Below are 22,658 nucleotides of genomic sequence, written 5' to 3' on the forward strand. Positions count from 1 at the left end.
CACCAAGAGGGGAGAACAGAATGGTAATTCATCCAAAAACAAACAGAGAGGGAGGGATAAAGGACTTAGCCAACATCGTAAATGATATCTGCTTTGGTGATATCACTGGGGCTGCTGGAGGAGAGGAGGGACACGCGCCTTTTCTTCAGGTACTTGAGCGGGTATGGCAGCACTCCACGCTTTCTCTACTCTGCACATTTCAGATCGCCATGCGTGCTCACTGCACAACAGTGGATTTGCCAAAAAATTTCACTGCTTTTGGGAAACAACTACATGGTTTCCCTCTTGCGATATGCTCTGTTATAGGGGGTTGGCTACCCACTTTATGCTTCCCTCTCTGTTTTGTTTTTTGGATGCATTACCATTTTGTCCTCCCCTCATCTGTGGCTTAACCCCTGTAAATGTTTAGGCACACCAACAGCCCCTCGTCCTCTGAGTCTGGGGCACAAAGCAAAGGACGAAAGTTTTCTAAGTTCACCCTACCCATAGGGACATTATTATCACCCTGAGGTAGGGACGTCCAGGGCCTCCACAATAGGGAGAGGTTCCGTACAGGCCGCCCTTTTCAGAGTGATGCCTCCATATATAGACAGACAGATGATTATTATTGTACCATTATTTTCATTTCAGATAACTATGCTATATCCAAAACAGTATGCAAAAATCTGTGGATGTCATCAAGGACACAGATTTTAAGGGTAAGTACAATATTGAACCCTGAAGATGCCACGTTCATCACTGATCGCGGGATCTGACATCAATAGTAAAGCATTATAGTGGTTGCTAAAAAAAAAAATGTCATTGTTAAATTGTACTTGCCTCCATCTATTTGCTCGTGACGAGGCCACTGCTGCCAGATTGCTTCAAGATCCAGTGCAAAATCTCACACAGTGTGTGATGATGTCATCATGAACGAGATTTTGCGTGAGATCTTCAAACAAGATGGCCGCGGCAGCCTCTTTGTGCTCAAATGTATGAGGTAAGTATGATTTCAGGGAAAATCGATTCGTTGTCACAAAGTACAAGGAAATTCGGCTTCGCAACTAATCTAACTTTTCCTGAAATTCGGATCTCTGTTAACTTCAATTTGATAAACACTAGATATAACACGTGCTATAATATTAAATATAAATGTATTACAAACTCCAAAACAACAATGCCACACATTTCAAAGTATGCAGCAAATCTTTATTGGTTAATCCAAAAAAGGACATACATAGCAACAATGATAATATGATGACAGATAAAAACTCCATGCGAGAAGTGCTGAGATGTAGCGTTAGCCCCCCCCCCCCCCCCCCCCACACACACAAAACACCAGAGTCAGATAATTAATGTGATGCAACAATCCTAGCAAGGACTAGAAGGTGTAATAGATAGGGAAATCATAGGTGTTAGGCATATCCAAATGATTGTCTGTTGGCTCCCCAAAAAGAGCTCAAAGGCATAACAGCATGAGCAAACGCCACAATGTGCATTCAATTATAGGGGCCAATACACCTATGTAACCCGCCTATACAGTACCCTGTAAGGTCCCTTTCACACGGGCGAGATTTCCACACGGGTGCAATGCGTGAGTTGAACGCATTGCACCCGCACTGAATCACGACCCATTCATTTCTATGGGACTGTTCACATGAGCGGTGATTTTCACGCATCACTTGTGCGTTGCGTGAAAATCGCAGCTACCTCTATTTCATGCGTTTTTCACGCAATGCAGGCCCCATAGAAGTGAATGGGGCTGCGTGAAAATCGCAAGCATCCGCAAGCAAGTGCGGATGCGGTGCGATTTTCACGCACGGTTGCTAGGTGACGATCGGGATGGGGGCCCGATCTTTATTATTTTCCCTTATAACATGGTTATAAGGGAAAATAATAGCATTCTGAATACAGAATGCACAGTACAATAGGGCTGGAGGGGTTCTTTGCTGTGTACAGGAAAAGGACCTGTGGTGACGTCACTCCGGTCATCACATGATCCATCACAATGGTAAAAGATCATGTGATGGACCATGTGATCACTGGAGTGACGTCACCACAGGTCCTTTTCCTGTACACAGCAAAGAAGAGATGTCGGCTGCGCGATCAAGTGGATTAAGGTGAGTTAAATTATTTTTTATTTTTTTATAACCCTTCTAGCGCTGTTTTACTATGCATTCTGTATCCAGAATGCTATTATTTTCCCTTATAACCATGTTATAAGGGAAAATAATACAATCTACAGAACACCGATCCCAAGCCCGAACTTCTGTGAAGAAGTTCGGGTTTGGGTACCAAACATGCCGATTTTTCTCACGCGAGTGCAAAACGCATTACAATGTTTTGCACTCACGGGGAAAAATCGCGCATGTTCCCGCAATGCACCCGCACCTTTTCCCGCAACGCCCGTGTGAAAGAGGCCTAATACATGGTAAGAAAAAGAAAAATGCGCTGAGTATACCAAGTATATAATAGTCTCAAGTGAGGGCAAATTCAAAATACATGCATAAAATAAAGTGCTAAACCACCATTGCATACACTGGAAGTCCCGGAGCAAACAATGATAAGGCATAAAATTCTGACTAGGTAGAGGGGGCAAAAGCCTGACGTACTTTTCACGAATGCGCTTCCTCTGGGGGCGTGTCATACCATCCCCTATCTCTTGTGCAGTTATCATAATTTCCCAATCTAGGGATCCTCAATAACTCCTTACACACCAATTGAACAAAAAGTTCAATATTTGGGAATAACGAAAGGTGTGGGAATTAATTTGATTTGGGTATTAACCCACAGGGGAACTCACCGAATTTGTCCAAAGTGTCCTGTTCTTCCAAAAGTGCTGTCAATGTAGTCAGGGCCTCTTGTTCTATAGCTGTTGGAAAATTTTAATCTCGTTTCTGATTAAAAATCTTCTTGAATATAAGTTTGCATGTGAAGAGATGTAAATCTTTTACTATTGAAAATGATTTGTTGGTGAGAATGACAGTCCCTTCCCCAGGATGGATAATTGGTCATGGGTAAGATTATGCTCAGATAAATTAATTACCTGTAAGGTACCTGGGACTGTCTCCTGACGTCTCTTCCCTGCTGGTTGTTGTGATTCACCATATATACGTTTATTGAATCTATTCGGGTATCTTCTTCCTCCCTGAGCTGGGGTATTGCCGCCCTCACTTCAAGATGTAGTTGATGAGACAGATGCTGATCTTAATCTCATTTTTGGGTCCCTACTCTTCCATTGGTATACCTTATCATTCTCCATATCAAGAAGATCACGTTGACATTTTTTTGCCTTGATTGTCTTAATCTGCTTTTCCCAGTTCAAGAATGTCTCCTCCATTTCGTTCTTAAACGTTTCCGATTCACCAGAGGAGAATTTTTGTGTTAATTGATGTTCTATAGTTGTAATATCAACTTCCAACTGTGCCATAGTTTGAGTATTGAGCGCAATAATTTACTGCATCAGGTTCAGTGAGCATACATTACATGCTCCTTCCCATTTCTTGCAGTATTCCTCGTCCTCTCTACCATAGGATGGAAAGGTCTGCACCGGTAGTCCCCTAGGGATTAGGCCCTTCTGGATATATTTTTCCAATCTTGCTTTATTCCACCAGGTTTTCATGCGTTTATGCAATACATTTTTTAGCCCCAACATCAGATCCCTCATGCTCCTCTTAGATGGATCATCTCTACACCCAGCACCGCCTGCAAAGCCTGTATCCACCTGGGATGACCAGGTCAGATCATGTGATCGAAAATCCATGTTCACACTACGAAGGAATTCTTCTATAAAAATACAGAAATATAATAAAAAATAACATAACATATGTGTGGGGCCCTAACCGAAAACTCCAAAACAACAATGCCACACATTTCAAAGTATACAGCAAATCTTTATTAGTTAATCCAAAAAAGGACATACATAGCAACAATGATAATATGATTACAGATAAAAACTCCATGCGAGAAGTGCTGAGATGTAGAGTAAGCCTCCCCCCACAAAACATGAGTCAGATAATTAATGTAATGCTACAATCCTAGCAAGGACTAGAAGCAGAGGCGTACATAGGAATCACTGGGCCCCATAGCAAAAATCTGAATTGGGCCCCTTAACCCCGCCCACTACCCACCATGGCCCCTCCCACTTCCTGACTTTGCTCCTCCCATGCCACACCCCCATTAAATAAATTTATACATGACCTACAGAAACTGTTAGGGGTTTCCTGGGGGTGACCTGTCACATGGGATATCTGCTGCAGCCTGCAGGTCTCCTTATTTGGGGTGCCATGTTAGGCTACTTTCACACTTGCGTTCGGGTCTCCGCTTGTGAGTTCCGTTTGAAGGCTCTCACAAGCGGCACCGAACGGATCCGTCCAGCCCTAATGCATTCTGAGTGGATGCGGATCCGCTCAGAATGCATCAGTATGGCTCCGTCTGTCCTCCGCTCAGCAGGCGGACACTTAAACGCTGCTTGCAGCGTTCGGGTGTCCGCCTGGCCGTGCGGAGGCAAACGGATCTGTCCAGACTTACAATGTAAGTCAATGGGGACGGATCCGTTTGAAGTTGACACAGTATGGCTCAATTTTCAAACGGATCCGTCCCCCATTGACTTTCAATGTAAAGTCAAAACGGATCCGTTTGCACTATCATGAACAAAAAAAAAAAAATGTTTTTTTTTTTTTTGTTCATGTTAATGCAAACGGATCCGTTCTGAACGGATCTAAGCGTTTGCATTATAGGTGCGGATCCGTCTGTGCAGACACCAGACGGATCCGCTCTGAACGCAAGCGTGAAAGTAGCCTTAAAGGGAATCTGTCACTAGCAATTTACCCCCAATTTTTTTATCATGAATCCATGTTTAACAGAGTACCTGTTTTCCATCTGTCTTGTTCTTTTGATTGTGAGTCTTGTCATGTCTTCAAAAAATCGATTCTTATGATATGTAAATGAAGCTGTAAGGAGCCCAGAGGGGCGTTATTCTTTCTCCACGGTGCCCAGGAACGCCCCTCTGAAGTGCCGTGCCCGGCTAAGTTTGAAAACTAATAACGCCTCCAAGTTCATCTAAATCGCCTCCCAGAGGCGCGGCTAAGTGCTCAACACCCCCCCTCCTCAGTGCCGCGCTCTGCGGCAAACACCCCGATCCTCCTCTCGCCGGCATCCCAAATCCCGCGCAGGCGCAGTGCCGTCAGTCATCTTATCATAGCGCAGGCAATCGCCGGCACTGCACCTGCGCGGGATTTGGGATGCCAGCGAGAGGAGGATCAGATTTGGGAGGCAATTTAGATGAACTTGGAGGCGTTATTAGTTTTCAAATTTAGCCGGGCACGGCACTTCAGAGGGGCGTTCCTGGGCACAGTGGAGAAAGAATAACGCCCCTCTGGGCTCCTTACAGCGTCATTTACATATCATAAGAATCGATTTTTTGAAGAAATGACAAGACTCACAATCCAAAGAACAAGACAGATGGAAAAAAGGTACTCATGGATCCATGTTTAATAAAGTACCTTTTTTCCATCTGTGTTCTTCTTTTCCGTGTCAGTCTTGTCCTTTCTTCTAAAAATCGATTCTTAGGACATGCAAATGACGCTGTAAGGACTGGAGCCCAGAGGGGCGTTTTTCTTTCTCCACGGTGCCCCTCTGATTAGTGCCGTGCCCGCCTAAATATGAAAACTACTAACGCCTCCATCATTTAGCTGAATCGCCTCCCAGAGGCGCGGCTAAGTCCTCAACACCCGCCCCCCTCCTCAGCGCCGCGCTCTGCAAACACCCGATCCTCCTCTCGTCGGCGTCCCAAATCCCGCGCAGGCGCAGTGCCGGCGATTGCCTGCGCTCTGATAATACGGCTGAGGGCAACAGCTTCAACATCGTCACTGGGCTCGGCGCATGCCCAGTGACGATGTTGAAGCTGTTGCCCTCAGCCGTATTATCAGAGCGCAGGCGCAGGCAATCGCCGGCACTGCGCCTGCGCGGGATTTGGGACGCCGACGAGAGGCGGATCGGGTGTTTCAGAGCGCAGCGCTAAGGAGGGGGGCGGGTGTTGAGGACTTAGCCGCGCCTCTGGGAGGCGATTCAGCTAAACATGGGGGGGGGGGGCCCTAGGGAGAAAAGCAGCCGCATAGCCGGCTGCAGGTCATCAGTGGGCGGGGCCTTATCTGCGCTACGGGCCCCCCAGTGCCGCGGGCCCCATAGCAGTGGCGTGGTCTGCCTCTATGGGCGGTACGCCACTGACTAGAAGGTATAATAGACAGAGAATCCTGGGTTAGCTATCATGTGGAGCTATGCTGCCCATTTCCAATATGGCGCATATTGTCTGGTTCTAGGCAGTGACATATATTCGTGCCTAGGAAAAATGCAGCTATCGCGCTAGTAGGCGTGTCACCCACTTTTAAATCTAATCATGTGATTATGTCATGTGACAGCAGTCACGTGACCACAATGGTAGTATTGCCAGATTTGATCGCTACTCGGTTATACTGATATCAATAAAAAGTGGCCGTTCCTGCACAGGTGTCCTTAGAGCCTCATTATTGGGAGGGGTCAGGGCCGGCGCTACCATAAGGCAGACCAAGCGGCCACCTTAGGGCGCGCCCTGCGCAGGGCGGAAGAATGGATGAATCTTTTTTTTTTTTTTTTTTTTTTTTTTTTATATGACTGACTTGACTTACTTATTTGAACCTGCCGCGGCGGCCGCGGCACTCGTCAAGTAGTCAGGGACTCTAGTCTCAGGGCAACATCAACCCCCCCCCCCCAGCCTGTGTGCGACAGTGCGAGTGCGGCTGTGTTGGGCCGCCCGGCCGGACCCGTAGTCAGGGCAAGTGCAACATAGCAGCAGCAGCAGCTAGGCAGGCACTCCAGGCAGAGCTAGACGATCACAGACAGTCACAGATGAATGATAGATAGTCATTCATCATTGGCTCAGCAGCGCGCCGCTCTGGCTGCCACTGGCATTGCCAGGCTGTGGCTGCTGCAGGCAGTGAGGAAGGAGCCGCCGAGCTAAGGCTCATGCATCGCAGGGCTCCGGGAATGCCCGATTTGCACTCAGGCGTGTGAAGCAGATGGAGGCACCGGGGTCGGCATGGGAGTGATGAGCTGCCCCTGGCTCAGCGCCCTGCTGTTGCCCTTTTTGCACCTGGCACTGGGTAAGTGGCCCCGCACAGGGCGCTATGTGCAGCCCGTACTTTAACTGTCCTGCCACTGCTGGAAATAGAGATAACTATCAGCCTCTTTATATGTCCTGCACCCCAAAGTGTGCGCACCCCTGGATCTCCCTGTGCCCATACCGAATACATGTCAGTAACCTGTGCCTGTGTGGGTGACCCCTACATGCCTGTACCCCTGCATACATCTGTGTGCACCCCTACATGCCTGTACCCCTGCATATGTCTGTGTGCACCCCTACATGCCTGTACCCCTGCATACGTCTGTGTGCACCCCTACATGCCTGTACGCCTGCATACGTCTGTGTGCACCCCTACATGCCTGTACCCCTGCATACGTCTGTGTGCACCCCTACATGCCTGTACCCCTGCATACGTCTGTGTGCACCCCTACATGCCTGTACGCCTGCATACGTCTGTGTGCACCCCTACATGCCTGTACGCCTGCATACGTCTGTGTGCACCCCTACATGCCTGTACCCCTGCATACGTCTGTGTGCACCCCTACATGCCTGTACGCCTGCATACGTCTGTGTGCACCCCTACATGCCTGTACCCCTGCATACGTCTGTGTGCACCCCTACATGCCTGTACGCCTGCATACGTCTGTGTGCACCCCTACATGCCTGTACGCCTGCATACGTCTGTGTGCACCCCTACATGCCTGTACGCCTGCATACGTCTGTGTGCACCCCTACATGCCTGTACGCCTGCATACGTCTGTGTGCACCCCTACATGCCTGACATGGGTCGCTGATGGCTGACATGGGTCGCTGATGGCTGACATGGGTCGCTGATGGCTGACATGGGTCGCTGATGGCTGACATGGGTCGCTAATGGCTGACATGGGTCGCTGATGGCTGACATGGGTCGCTGATGGCTGACATGGGTCGCTGATGGCTGACATGGGTCGCTGATGGCTGACATGGGGGTCTGATCTGAGGTCTGATTAACATTGGGGGTCTGATTGCTGGTCTGACCTGAGGTGGGCGCCCCCCTTCGCAGGTGAGCTGCGAGGGGGGGGCGCCAAAATGTAGCTTCGCTTGTGTTGGCAAAAATCCTTGCACCGGCCCTGGGAGGGGTATATATAGGAGAGATAGGGGATGGGATGACGCACACCCTGAGGAAGCGTGTTTGTGTAAAGTACGTCAGGCTGGTCAGTATTTTATGCCTTATCATTGTTTGCTCCTGGACTTCCAGTGTATGCAATGGTGGTTTTGCACTTTATTTTATGCATGTATATTGAATTTCCCCTCACTTAAACTATTATATACTCGGTATACTCAGCGCATTTTTCTTTTTCTCACCACGTATTACAGGGCACTGTATAGGCGGGTTACATAGGGTTATTGGCCCCTATAATTGAATGCACATTGTGGCGTTTGCTCATGCTGTTATGCCTTTGAGCTCTTTTTGGGGAGCCAACAGACAATCATTTGGATATGCCTAACACCTATGATTTCCCTATCTATTACACCTTCTAGTCCTTGCTAGGATTGTTGCATCACATTAATTATCTGACTATGTTTTGTGTGGGGGGGGGGGCTAACGCTACATCTCAGCACTTCTCGCATTGAGTTTTTATCTGTCATCATATTATTGTTGCTATGTATGGATTAACCAATAAAGATTTGCTGTATACTTTAAAAAGTGTGGCATTGTTGCTTTGGAGTTTTTGGTTAGGGTCCCACACATATGTTATATTTTATTATTATATTTGTGAATGTATAAATGTATTACACACAGGCCTCATATAGTAATACTAATGGAGACAGCCACCAATCAGATCACTGTTATCTCCATTGTCAACCAATCAGAAGCAGGCATCTGATGGGTTGCAAATTGTTTGCACTAGATGCTGCTGCACGCTATAGAGGGCCCAGACCATACTGGAGCAGCTCAGAGATTTCTGTCAATGGAAATCTCCAACACAGCGATCAACACAGAGACACTGACATCATGTAATAATAAGGAAAGACAGAGATTAGACGTTTCCGAGTCGGACAATGGTCAGTAATTACTTCTTTCTTATCGATTTCTCGGGTGAAGACCACTGTGGTAAGTATATTTTATACCAGGTTTCAGCTTCATGTGATTATTATTTTGTATAACATTGGAAGGTTATAACACAGGTGTATTTCCCCAGGATAAATGGTGCAAACGTATACCATCTGTAGGACCTGCATTGAGGAGAAGGTTGTCTGTGTCGGGGCCCTTCAAAAAACTAAGGTATGGTATAAGATTTCTATTATAGGTCAGAGAAAGTAGGATTACATTAGATTACATAGTTATGGACTTTTACCATCCATGCATGTGCCTATTATACAGAGGTGAGCAGCACTACACTGTACAGTACACCCGCTGACTATTATATGATGTCTCCTCTTTTTCACAGACTATTTGGAGAGATGCAGCTACCTGTGCACCTCCAACAGATGTTTTAGTAAAGTCGAAGCTTCTATTCTTACCTCTAAATTCATATAGTATATCAGTACAAATATAGGTCCCCACTTAATATCCCAATCGCTTCCAATAGTCCATAGTTCATGGCAGAAAATAAGACTTCCTGAAGCGAGAGTACATTTACATTAATATGATTCAGTCCATAAACAGACCACTAAGGTGATCTGTGGCAGCCTGTACAGGATATTGTCCATGTTCTAGTGACAGAGGGGCGATAGATATTCGCACATGATTATTATATTTATTCTGATTATAAAGTGTCTCATATTTCATTTCTTTCTTATTTTATCAGATCTGAAAACTGGACTGTCCTGCTCTCCTTGTAAAGCCCAAAAGTCTCATCTAGCAGAAACAGTAAGCGGTGGAGGTGAGGGGATAGCATAATATAACCAGTTACTATCAGTCCCCTCTAAGATGCTCATATTTCCTATTAGATTTAATAGAGGTTGCAATGTTATTAAGACAACCCTTTTAAATGCAGGCTGGAATATCTACACAATTACTTCTATAATATCTTCTTTCATTTTCCTTTTTTTTTTCAGAGAGAATTATAAAAGTTAGAGGATGAAGACCTAATCCTGGACTGTAGCTTTGAATGGTTTGTGATGCTGGAGGACTCCTATAAGAACGTGTTTATCATGGATATTCCCAAGAAAGTAAGTGTGAAACTGGGATATTGTTCAAATTAAGTTATACGACAATCATGTTAAGGCAGCCTCGCCCTACACTTCCTGATGTGCTTGGCATCACAGCGCCTGAGCCGCCACTTACAATAATTCTCTCATACCAATATTTGTGGCCAGCATCATCACCATCATGTTGATTGCTGGCATATAGTAGGTAGCATTTATATGATACTCTATGGAGCACATATATTATTGCTGCTTAATATTTACACACTGTAAACTTAGTCCAAGCAGTCACAAGATGCGCCAGATTTATCACAGTGCTGAAGGCTCATTACAAGGCCAGACGTTATAATGTAGCAAGAAAACATCAGAGGATCTGTGCACACATTTCATTCAGAGCTCGCATGTAAATGGCAGATATCAAATAACTGATTTATTTTAGTTTTTTTCAGCATCTGCATGTTCTGGAGGAGGAAAATGAAAAAAAGCCAGTGTACAGGCAAACAGTCAAGCACCATCTCCCTTCCATTTCCTTCCCCTTCTTCCCCTAATACCACTCCATAAAAATAATAAAAAATAATAATATTTCCAAAATAAAATGTATAAATAATCTTCTCTTCCCCATTTCTTCCCTCCCCTTTACCCCCCCCCCCCCCAGACCACCATGATGATTTATTTCAGCTGTATGGCCGATTTACAATTTTTTCATAGCTTCTCTTACCCCTAAAAACTGAATAAAAAGTGATCAAAAAGACACACACACACTCAAAAATGGAATGAATGAAAACTATAGATCATCCCTCAAAAAATGAGCCACCACACAGCTCAGTAGACATAACTATAAAAAAAAGTTATGGTGCTCAGAATATGGTGATGTAAAAATATATTTTCTTTAAGTTTTAATAAAAATTCTCAGTATTTAAACATATAAAACCTATACATGTGTGGTATTGTTGTAATTGTACTGACCGAGAGAATAAAGGGCACAGGTCAGTTTTGCCACATAAGGAACGCTGTAGGGAAAAAACCTGTAAAACTGTTGAGGAATTGCGTTGTTTTTTTTCAATTCTACCCAATTTGGAATTATTTTCCTACTACCAACTACATTGAATGCCATATTAAATGGTGGCATTAGAAAGTGCAACTTGACCCGCAAAAATCAAGCTCTGATATGGATATGTGAATGGAAAAATAAAAATGTTATGGCTCCAGGAAGACGGAAGAAAAATGAAAATGCAAAAACAAAAAAACCTTGGGTATCCTAAGCGGATATGAACCTTAAAAAAAAATTATAATTATGATATGTCATAGAGACATATCAAAAGTTAAGATTGGTGGGGGTCTGACAGGTGAGACCACCAATGAAATCTAGAACAAGGGGAGAATAGTGTGCGCATAAGGCTCTCTCCTCTCTGCAGAATACAGAATCCAGGTGGGGCCACAGACTTTTATGGAACTCGTCTCAAACAGCACAGAAAGAGAGTGCGATATACATGCTCTTCTCTTCACTCATTCTAGATATCGTGGGGGTCTCAGAACTAAGATCTAAACTTTTGATATATCTCTATGGCATAAAAAAAACGTTTTTTGAACAATTATTGACCCTTTAACCCTTTTTGGGAAGTAGCAACAGCTTTGGTGGTATTTTGAATAAAACATATGTAATCTTAGAACGTGAAGAAGTAATGGGTTTTTCTAAAAGCCGAAAAAACGTATCCCTATTTTTGGAGCAGTTTCATGTTTGTTATAATGTGCAAGGTAGGGTTCTCAGCAACAGCAGTGCAGCATAGAACATAACGGACAAGGCAGGAGTTGTACAGCTGTGTAGGAGGAGGAGGAGTTGCAGCAGCAGTACAGTGTTGAGCAGGCATCCTCAAACTGCGGCCCTCCAGCTGTTGCAAAACTACAACTCCCAGCATGCCCGAACAGCCTACAGGTATCAACCTACAGCAGGGCATTGTGAGAGTTGTAGTTTTACAACAGCTGGAGGGCCGCAGTTTGAGGATGCCTGGTGTTGAATATAATGGATGAGGCAGGAGTCATACAGCTGTGTAGGAGGAGGAGGAGTTGCAGCAGCAGTACAGTGTTGAACATAATGGATGAGGCAGGAGTTGTACAGCTGTGTAGGAGGAGGAGTTGCAGCAGCAGTACAGTGTTGAACATAATGGATGAGGCAGGAGTTGTACAGCTGTGTAGGAGGAGTTGCAGCAGCAGTACAGTGTTGAACATAATGGATGAGGCAGGAGTTGTACAGCTGTGTAGGAGGAGGAGGAGTTGCAGCAGCAGTACAGTATTGAACATAATGGATGAGGCAGGAGATGTCCAACTGTGTAGTGGCAGTTGTATCTGCAGCAGCACAATAAGGAACATGATGGACAAGGCAAATGTGCATCTGTATAGCGTTAGTATAAGCAGGAGTTTATTGTTTGCTGCACACACATTCTGTTATGGATGACTAACGATGGAGCTGAGGAGGAGGAGTTGGAGCAGGAGAAGCAGTTGCTGATATTGCTGACGGTGAAGATAACAACAATGACCATTTACTGTGGTTGTGGCCTGACTACTAGAATGACGATATGGAGGAGGAGGGTGGTCTTGCTTACATTGCTGGTCAGTTCAATTTTCCGATGTGAGCATGTGATGCAGTTTTATGTGCTGAAGCAGAGCTGTTGTTTCTACATTTGTGTCTAAATGTCCATATCTTATACACACCCTACAGAACTTGCACACTGTGATGGTTTTTGGCAGCCAGTAACGTAGAGAAAAATGTCAACATGGGAGATGCTTGCACGCTGCCTCCACCACCTGCTCTGATGTCCTCAACTCCTTGTCACCCTGATCTAGTACCCAATCATTGTCATCACTCTGGACACTTTTCTCAGATGCCATTGAAAGTTAATTCTCTTTACTTAACGCGTTAACCATCAAGTTTAGCTCGGCTGCATCTGTATTATAGCACGGTCGTTTGAATGCAACCTTAGCAACTTTGGTGCTGTCTCTTGGGTTAGTTAAGACAGGGGTAGCAGAAAAATGCTTTTACCAGGTGTCAAATTAACTGGTATGGAGAAGGAGGGAGATGAAGTTACTGAACACTGCCTCAAAGCCACATTGTCAGACTCCACATCATTCTGCTGAAACTGAGATGATGAGCAAGCCATCAAGTCCCCAGTGTCATTTGCTTCCTCTGTATTAATAATCTGTTGACTGCTAGAGAGGAGAAACAACTATTGCACAGGTGTTTCATTTTACATTACCCCATCCATTGCTACTCTGTTTTCCTTCATAAAGAGGTTTACAAATAAAATGTCTAGTAAACGACAATCAGAAGTCAAACAGTCTATCCACTAAAAGGATCTCACCATAATGTAGAATATGTCAGGCTGCTCAATGACAGGATTTATTTAAATAACTATAAGGCTTCTTTCACACAAGGGCGTCGCGTGTGAGGCCCGGATAGGATGCAGGTGCGTCGCAGGAAAATGCGCGATTTTTCCACATGAGTGCAAATCGTTTTAATGCGTTTTGTAAGCGCGTGAGAAAAATCTCCATGTTTGGTACCCAGACCTGAACCAGTACTTCTTCACAGAAGTTCATGTGATGGACCATGTGATGAGAGCAGTGACGTCACCAAAGGTCCTTTTCTCCCAGGTCATCAAAGAAGAAGAAAGAAGAGAAGCTTGGCAGCGTGAACAAGTGGATGAGGTGAGTTTTATTTTTTTATTTTTTTTTATTTAACCCCTCCATCCCTAATTTACTTAGCATTCTGTATTAAGAATGCTATTATTTTCCCTTATAACCATGTTATAAGGGAAAATAATAAAGATCAGGTCCCCTTCCCGATTATCTCCTAGCAACCATGCGTGAAAATTGCACCGCATCCGCACTTGCTTGCTTGTATAATTGTAGTGCATCAGGCATAGGCCTCATGCACACGACCGTTGTTTGTTTCCGCGTCCGTGCCACCGATTTTAGTGTTGAAAATGCGGATAGAGCACCATTTGTTTTCCGCGTCCGTGGTCTGTGATTCCAGTCCATCAAAAAAATATAACCTATAACCTGTCCTATTCTTGTCCGTGAAGAATGGTTAATGGACCCATTCAAGTCAATGGGACCGCTAAATAGCGCGGATGTACCACGGAAGCCATCGGTAGAAACCACCCAAAAAATGACCCCATTCTAGGAACTACGCCCCTCAAGGTATTCAAAACTGATTTTACCAACTTTGTTAACCCTTTAGGTGTTTCACAAGAATGAATGGAAATTAAAGATACAATTTAAAAATTTAACTTTTTTTTGGCACCGTTTTTTTATTTACAACATTCATCTGACAAGTTAGATCATGTGTTTTTTTTATAGAGCAGGTTGTCACGGACGCGGCGATACCCAATATGTATACAATTTTTTTATTTATGTAAGTTTTACACAATGATTTCATTTATCTTAGGTAGGGTCTCATATTTTGTGGGATGAGATGACGGTTTGATTGGAACTATTTTGGGGTGCATATGACTTTTTGATCGCTTGCTATTACACATTTTGTGACGTAAGATGACAAAAAATTGTTTTTTTTACACCGTTTTTCTTTTTCTGTTTTTTACGGTGTTCACCTGAGGTGTTAGGTCAAGTGATATTTTTATAGAGCCGGTCGATACGGACGCGTTGATACATAATATGTATACTTTTATTTTATTTATGTACGTTTTACACAATAATATCATTTTTGAAACAAAAAAAAAATCATGTTATAGTGTCTCCATAGTCTGAAACCCATAGTTTTTTTTTATTTTTTGGGTCATTGTTTCATGTAGGGGTTCATTTTTTGCAGGATGAGGTGACTGTTTGATTGGTACTATTTTGGCGTATATGCAACTTTTTTGATCACTTTTATTACCTCATAGTTTTTTATTTTTATGGCGTTCACCGTGCGGGGAAAGTAACATGACCGTTTTATAGATCAAGTCGTTACGGACGCGGCGATACCTAATATGTGTAGTGTATTTTACTTTTTTAATTTTTAGTCAGTGATAAATGTGTTTTTTTTATCTTTACTTTACTTTACCCAGACCCACTTGGTTCTTGAAGATCCAGTGGGTCTGATGTCTGTATAATACAGTACAGTACACTATATAGGGAATTGTACTGTATTTTACTTGCACTTTGTATGAACAGATCTATGCCTTTAGCACAGATCTGTTCAGCACCATGGACAGCAGGATGCCTGAGAAGGAGTCCTGTTGCCATGGGAACCTTCCTCGTCTGCCACAACTGAGCAGACGGGGAAGGGGAAGGAGGCGGGCTCCCTCCCTCTGTGACACCATCCTGTCTGGGGGCTGCAAAGGCACAGCAGCCCCCCCGATGGGAGAGGGAGGGAGCTCCCTTACTGTTAACCTCTTCCATACAGCGGTCCGTACGGACCGCGGTATGGAAAGGGTTAAACGGCTGACATCACAGCACAGATGTCAGCCTTTTATACCAGAGTGTCAGCAAATGTGCTGACACTCTGGTATACCCACTGGACGCCAATGAATATCCAAGAGGAGGCGGGCGGGGGATCGCGATCCCGCCTGCCGCACCGCCCGCCTCCCGCACCGCCCGCACCGCCTGCAATCCTTCCTATGCACCACCCGCCAGCATAAAATCATTCAGGGGTGCAGGGGGGGTGAAAAAATCTTTATTTTCGGCATTTTAAAGTTTCTGATCCCCGCGGTCAGGGACCGCAGGGATCAGAAACTGCAGGAAGCGCTGCAAACCGCAGGTCTGAATTTCTCTATTTCTGAATGGACGTTCCAGAACATCCATTCAGAAACTGCAGCTGCACCCTAATCGTGCAGCTGCTGATCTGGTTGCCCGCTGTCAGTGACAGCAGGGCAACCCAGAGAGAAGGCAGGGACAGTGCCCAGGTGTCCCTGCCTTCTGGATCGCTGCATACACAGCGCTCGCCGAGCACTGTGTATACAGAGCAGGAAGCGCTATGCGCTTCATGTTCCGGACAGGCGGTCATGTGATCGCCGGGACCGGATAGTGCAGGAGCTATGAGGTATTTCAGAGACCTCGATCAGCCCTGCACTGAGGCTGTACAGCACTGTATTGCGCTGTACAGCCTCTCTGGGTGGGTGTATTTCTCCTGTAACTGGGGCTACTATGTCAGCCCCAGTTACAGGAGAAATCAGCAGTGAAAAAAAAAAAAAGAGTGAAGTAAATGTCCCCCAGAGGTCTTGTATGACCTTATGGGGTCCGAAAAGTGTAAAATAAAAAATAAAATAAAAGTGTTACAAAAATAAAATAAAAGGTTTCACATGTAAAAAAAATTCCCAAGTAAGGAATAAAAAAAAAGTAAAAAATAGAAAAAATGTAATAAAATAGACATATTTGGTATTGCCGCGTCCATGACGGTCGGCTCTATAAATATTTCACATGATCGACCCAGTCCGATTAACACCATAAAAAAATAATAATAAATAACTGTCAAAAAAAGCCATTTTTGTCACCTTACATCACAAAAAGTGCAACACCAAGTGATCAAAAAGCGTATGTCCGACAAAATGGTACCAATAAAACCGTCGCCTTATCCCGCAAAAATGAGCCCCTACATAAGAAAATCTCTCAAAAAATAAATAAAAACTATAGCTCTCAGAACATGGAGACACTAAAGCATAATTTTTTTTGGTTTCTAAAATGCTATTATTGTGTTAAAGCGAAATAAATAAAAAAAAGTATACATATTAGGTATTGCCATGTCCGTAACAACCAGCTCTATAAAAATATCACATGACCTAACCCCTCGGGTGAACACCATAAAAAAAAAATGTGTCAAAACAAGCAATTTTTGTCACCTTACATCACAAAAAGTGCAACACCAAGTGATCAAAAAGGCGTATGTCCCACAAAATGGTACCAATAAAACCTCATCCCGCAAAAAATGAGCCCCTACATAAGAAAATCTCTAAAAAATAAAAATAAAACTATAGCTTTCAGAACATGGACACATTAAAACATATTTTTTTTGTTTCAAAAATGCTATTATTGTGTAAAACTTAAATAAATAAATAAAAGTATACATATTAGGTATCGCCACATCCGTAACAATCAGCTCTATAAAAATGTTAATTGACCGAACCCCTCAGGTGAACGCTGTAAAAATAAATAAATAAAAAAACAATTTTTTTGTCACCTTGCCCCATAAAGTGTTATAATGAATTATCAAAAAATCATATGTACCCAAAAATAGTACCAATAAAACTGGCACCTTATCCCCTAGTTTCCAAAATTGGGGCACTTCTTGGGAGTTTCTACTGTAAGGGTGCATCAGGGGGGCTTCAAATGGGACATGGCATCTAAAAACCATGTTGAGTTCCTTTTCTTCTGTGCCCTGCCGTGTGCCCATACAGCAGTTTATGACCATATGTGGGGTGTTTCTGTAAACCGCAGAATCTGGGTAATAAATATTGAGTTTTGTTTGGCTGTTAACCATCGATGTGTTAAAGAAAAAATTGGATTAAAATGGAAAATCTGCCAAAAAAGTGAAATTAAAAAATTTGATCTTCATTTTCCTTTAATTCTTGTGGAACGCCTAAAGGGTTAACAAAGTTTGTAAAATCGGTTTTAAGTAACTTGAGGGGTGTAGTTTCTACAATGGGGTCATTTATGGGGGTATCCACAATGCAGGCCCCACAAAGTGACTTCAGACCTGAACTGGTCCTTAAAAAGAGGGTTTGGGCAATTTTCTTAAATTTGAAAAATTGCTTCTAAACTTCTAAGACTTCTAACGTCCTAAAAAAATAAAATTAAATTTCCAAAATGATGCCAACATAAAGTAGACATATAGGGAATGTTAAGTAATAAATATTTTATGAGGTATCACTTTTTGTTTTAAAAGAGAAAGCAGAGAAATTGAAATTTAGAAAATTGCAAATTTTTCCAAATTTTTGGTAAATTTGGGATTTTATCATAAATAAAGGTGAAATATATTGATTCAAATTTATGACTATCATGAAGTACAATGTGTGACGAGAAAACAATCTCAGAATGACTTGGATAAGTAAAGGCGTTCCAAAGTTATTACCACATAAAGGCCTGGTTAGGAAGGGGGCAAATGGCCCAGATGGGAAGTGGTTAAAAAAGGCTACGGCCCGTTGCAGATGAGCGTTCATCCCGCAGCGAGTCTACTATGGAACTTCCGCACTGACCTTCCATCACTGACGGGGTCACATACCATTTAATACATTTATGATGCTCTGTTAACCCTTTACACTTCTGTAATTTATAGTAGAACCCTGGCATAATAATGCTGGAAGTCTGATCCCATACATTCATGAACTGTTAAGGGTTACCTACCATCATAAATCAATAGAATGCTATGTGACCACGGCAGTGCTGGGAGGTCATGGCGGAAGCTCCGTTGCGGATTTGCTGCGTCAGGAACGCACCTTTGCAAGGGCCCTAATCTATTTTTGGGGTAAATTTCCCTCATAACATGGTTAGAGTAGAAAATCATAGCTTTTCAAATATATAATGTTTTTAATTTAATGTGTATTGCTGTTTTATATAACTATATGTGGAAAAAACAACACTTTAACTTGATTGCGTAGACGGTCTATTCTTTTAGCTTATTCTTGGAGAACTTTGCAAAGGACATTCATTGAGATAATTGCGCTCACCACCTGGTGAGTGGAATTATGTCAACAAAGGTTGTTTGTCAGCTCTTCAAAGAAGAAGTATGATGACGATGTAGGATGCCTCATCAAGTGGTTGTTTTTTTTATGTATCCCTTCACTGCACATTGTAGTAAGCAGTCTGTTTTAAGAATGCAATTATTGAACCTTCTAACCCTGTTATAAGGTGAAAATAATGAAATAGAGCCTACATGGAAACCAAACCCCAACTTCTTTAGTGAAGATGTCAGTATTTTGGGGTCTGGCTCAAACATATAGTTTCTTAACAAGGAAACACAATCGCAGTCCAAACACACCTAAATTGCGTGGCCACTCACACGACTTACCACCAATGCACCCGGGAATCATCTGGCCCCAATGCGCAAAACCAGTGTGAATCCTGCCAATCTTTAAATGACTGGTTCCAAACAGGGGCGTACATAGAAATCACTGGGCCCCATAACAAGAATCTGAATTGGGCCCCCTAACCCTGCCCACCTCCTGGTCCATCCCACCTCCTGTCCTGGCTCCACCCTCATTTGCCAATAAACAAATGTATACATACGTTCGTACGTATTCATACTGACCCAGAGAATGAAGGGCACAGGTCAGTTTTGTGGCAAAGGGAATGCCGTAGGAACAAAACCCTGTGGTATCTGACTCTGTGGGACTCCTGTGGATATTCCATAAAATTTTTATCTGCAGTCCTATGTAACACCACAAATAACACAGTGATAACTCTCTGAATACAGATAACACAGTGCTCTCTGATTACCGAAAATGTAGTAGTGTTACCTGCAGTCCTATGTAAAACCACAGATAACACTAGTGTAGATCATGTGGTAGTGTTACCTGTGTCCTTAGTGTGCCTCCCTGTCCCTCTCCCACTGACTCCATGCTGGCGTCTCTGCCTCCTTTTCCTTCTTCTTTCTCTTGCCCCGCACAGAACATCCTGATGCAGCTGCGTCAAGACATAGGAACACTGTGGGCGTGGGGATGGTAACACAAACACAGACACAGGGACAGACACACACACATACATACAATAAATATGATTATATCACACATCACTGCTGCTGCCTGTCTGCTTCGGTAAAGCCGGGCATAGATGGGCTATGTCAGGTTTTAGCAGAGTGGGCACAGGACAGTGGACACAGGGCACGATATGTATGTGAGCACAGCTGAACGAGTGCAAGGCAGGAGCCCGCATACACATTGCACCTCCTTCCTGTGTCCACTGTGCTAAAGCCAGACATAGGCCATCCCCCACATCTTAACCCCTTTGCTACCAGCACCATTTTGTCATCACTTCTCTTACCCCAAACCCTTTTAACTCCTTTCTGCTGATGCTGGGTGTGCACATAGCCACCAATCATATCCCCCCCCCCCCAAAGGTGACTGATGTGTTGGTGGGTTGGGGGAATATTATTGGTGGCTATGTGTACACTCAGCATCAGCATCAAGGAGTTAGAAGGGTTATCCAACCCCTAATGCCCCCCAAATGCTCTTGGTGGAGGAGTAGGAGGAAAGCACACTGTCCTCTATGAGCCCCCCGAGTCCTCTATGAGCCTCTAAGAGCCCCTCCAACCCCTAATGCCCCCCAAAATGCTCAGGACAGTTTGCTTTCCTCCTACTACTCCACCCCCCTTTTGGGCATTTTGGGGGGGGGCATTAAGGGTTGGGGGGCTCATAGAGGACTCGGGGGGGGGGGACTCAGAGAGAACAGTGTGCTTGTCTCCTACTCCTCCCCCCTGGGCATTTTTGGGGTAATGGGGGAATTAGGGGGGCTCATGGCTCATAGAAGATTCAGGGGGGCTCATACAGGACAGAGTAGGAGGAAAGCAGGTTAATACAAAACGGGGGTGGGGGGACGGTCCCGTCGATCAAAGACAAGTGCCGTGCCACAGTGAGTGTACAGTACTGGCTAAAAAAAATGGAGGGGGCGGGGCTGTGCTGTGCTGTGGGCCCCATAGCAACGGCGTGGTCTGCCTATATTGGCGGTACACCACTGGTTCCAAACTATTTCAAAGAATGACAATCTACTTCTGCCTTTTGTGAGATACAACATGGAAGCTCAACGTGCGTCCTTCCAGCTGTTGCAAACGTGCAGCTCCCACCATGCACTTTGGTAGGCTGATAGATGTAGCTTGTCTGGGAATGATGTGAGTAGGACTTTAGCAACAGCTTGATGGCTGCAGGTTGAGCTGGCTAGATATACATGGACTTGAAATCAGCACTTGGTTAGCTCCAAGATGTGTCAAAGCAGGCTTTGGATTTTTGCGTTGGATATTTGCACAGTGTCCCAAGCAACAGTCCCAAAATAGTTGGTTCATGCTAGGTGTACTTAATGTTTAAAGGTGTAACTTTATGATTAGGCTCCCGTTTGAAATAAATGCTGCCTCACCTTATACAATAGGCGTACAGCAGTTTGTTTGCAGTAAGGATTTAGTGGGTTTGTTAAGAATATTTGACCAATACATTAATATATTGTTTGTTTAAATTAATCTATACAGTACTGTGGACAGCCTGGAAGAACCGGAGGACTCCGATGTTGGTGGAGATGAAACTCCACTTGTGTTTTCACCCGAACCAAGTCCGGCACCCACGCCAGCTGCAGAGCCCTCTCAACCGGCCATGCCAAGTGGAGTGCAGACAGAAGGGAGTCCTCAGACATCACCGTAGCGTCCTGCCAGGACAAGGAGGAGTGGCCACCAGTCTTCCTCTGGGCTAGTAACTAGGGAAATGATTGATGCCCGGGTTATTGAGTTCCTAGCCAAGAGGAGGAGTGAGTGCCAAGAGGAAGCATTGCGCCCTTATTGCGTGGTGAACCAAAATCAAGACATAATTTATGTGTAGCCGGAGTGGCAATAGTCTTTGAACTGTTTTCTGTGGAAAACCCAGGAGATATACTCTCCCAATTAAATCATTTGCGTCTGCAAAACATGCTGCAACACTCCCACCATGCCACCAGCTACCTACCACAACCACCCCATGGCCAACCTAGTTCTGGCCATCCTTTTCGCTGGTCCACAGATCCAAAACAAGCAGCAGCCCATTCTTCTTCTGTGGGCCCTTTTCCATCAGAGGCCCAACGACCTGAGGCACGACAGGCCATCACATTTTCTAAACCCGGCCCGTTCAGTCGGGAATTGTTCGATTTGTGAAAAAATATGAATATACTGCAATAAGTATTTCTGTTCTTTTATGATCATTTTTGGAATACCAGATTCATGTGTATTATTGGTTTCTTTGTCAACTTTAAGAATAGTGGGTCTCCCTAAAAATTTAAAAAAAGAAACAGCCCTCTACACACAAATCAACCTTTTTGGTTGTGAAGAATGAATTAAGATTATATAGTAAAAACTAATGGGGGCCACGACAAAGATGTGTCTGTACCTAGATCAATATAACATCATATTATTCAAAAAAAAACTACAGAATTTTTACCAAAAATAAAAAGTTGGAGTCTAATATAAATAACCGACTGGTCTTTACATTATCCAACTTTGTATGGAATAATATGTTTGCACCAAACAATCTGATGTTCTAGGGATCCATGTGGAAGGCAATATTTACAGTGTGTGATGTTATTGCTTGTGAGACACATTCTAAAATTACAAATTAGTTCTACGTAACAGAGATACACACCATACTTCAAGTAATATCACTTTATTTTTAAACATTTCATAGGAAAAATCATAATCTTTACTTGAGGTATTAGAAGGATTTTGGAACCATATACCAAAAAGAATAAATATGTTTATCAAAGAGTACTTTCA

The 22,658-nt window shown here is 43.8% G+C and overlaps 1 long non-coding RNA gene across 1 annotated transcript; it reads left to right on the forward strand.

Annotated features, from left to right (window-relative positions):
- Positions 1 to 9,259: 9,259 nt before the first annotated feature.
- Positions 9,260 to 22,210, forward strand: LOC122927334. Its single transcript, XR_006387778.1, has 4 exons — positions 9,260 to 9,365; positions 9,892 to 9,966; positions 10,142 to 10,255; positions 21,393 to 22,210. It is a non-coding gene; the product is annotated as an uncharacterized LOC122927334 (long non-coding RNA).
- The last annotated feature ends 448 nt before the right edge of the window (positions 22,211 to 22,658 follow it).

Source organism: Bufo gargarizans, chromosome 1 (assembly GCF_014858855.1).
Source record: "Bufo gargarizans isolate SCDJY-AF-19 chromosome 1, ASM1485885v1, whole genome shotgun sequence".
Classification (NCBI taxonomy): Eukaryota; Metazoa; Chordata; class Amphibia; order Anura; family Bufonidae; genus Bufo; species Bufo gargarizans.